Here is a 1280-nt window from a genome sequence, read left to right on the forward strand (position 1 = left end):
GTGGTGGTGATGCTCGTAGTGGTGGTGTTGGTTGTGGTGTTTGTGGCGGTGGTGGTTGTGGGGGTGGTGATGGTGATGGTGGTAATGATGGTGGTGCTGGGGAAGATGGTGGTATTGTGGTCTTTGTGGTGATGTGGATTTGGTGGTGTTGTGGTCTTGATGGTCTTGGTGGTGGTGGTGGTGTTTGTCGTGGTGGTGGCGGTTATGATGGTGGTGGTGGGTGGTGGTGAAGATGCTGGTGGCAGTGGTAATGATGATGATGGCGGTGATGGTTTTAGTGGTGATGGGGAAGATGGTAGTGGTGTGGTCTTGGTGGGCTTGGTGATAGAGGGGGTGACGGTGGTGGTGGTGGTGGCGGTGGTGGTTGTCGTCATTGTAGTCATGGTGGTTGTAGAGACGGTGGGGGTTGCTGATGATGATAATGATGCAGCTGCAATGATATAAATTTCCTCTAAGTGACTATCTCCAAAGAACTTAATGAAGGAGCAACCAACAAAATAACTTATGATAGTTCATTAAAGGACAGAACAGGAACACTAATTTCATTCTATTGAATTGATGACATTCTTTTAATTATTTTCTAATCAAGATTTCTTATACACTACACACACACACATGCACATACACACACACATCACAAAAGGTTTGTAATAAAAATTAGGAAAAATACCAGCACAAAACAAAACAGTAAAAAAAAAAACAACCAAAACTGAACAAAAAAACAATTACAAACACAAGAAGCAAATTATAAATAACATGTACCCCTCCCTTTCTGATACCGAAAAAAAAAAAAAATATGGTAAGGAAGGAAACACGGCAAAGAATATTCTTGTTTACAAAGACAAAGATCTAAAAGAAAATTGCTAACTTTAAAGACAATAAAAAGAGGAAGAAGAAGAACAACAACAACAATAATAATAGCCATCATAATAATCATAAAAATAATGGTTAATGATAAATGAACTGGAACAATGGCAGCGTCTTTGGAATTTACTGGCTGGAAGCCTGAGGGATGGATAATTGGAAGCAAAGCAAACGGCTGCTTTAATGTACAACAAACAATAAACCCCTTGATTGTTATTATTACCAATATTGTTAATTACTATTATCATTATAATAATAAAATTAATAATAACAATAATAATCATCATCATTATCATCATCATCATCATCATCATTATTATCATCATCATTATTATCATTATTATTATTATTATTATTATTATTATCATTATTATTATTATTATTATTATTATTATTATTATTATTATTATTATTAT

The 1280-nt window shown here is 35.4% G+C and overlaps 1 protein-coding gene across 3 annotated transcripts in view; it reads right to left on the reverse strand.

Moving 5' to 3' along the window:
* The window catches only part of LOC106874176 (protocadherin-11 X-linked), a 105502-nt gene that overhangs the window by 90069 nt on the left and 14153 nt on the right, over positions 1-1280 (reverse strand). The window lies entirely within an intron of this gene.

The sequence above is a fragment of the Octopus bimaculoides genome, chromosome 14 (assembly GCF_001194135.2).
Source record: "Octopus bimaculoides isolate UCB-OBI-ISO-001 chromosome 14, ASM119413v2, whole genome shotgun sequence".
Lineage (NCBI taxonomy): Eukaryota > Metazoa > Mollusca > Cephalopoda > Octopoda > Octopodidae > Octopus > Octopus bimaculoides.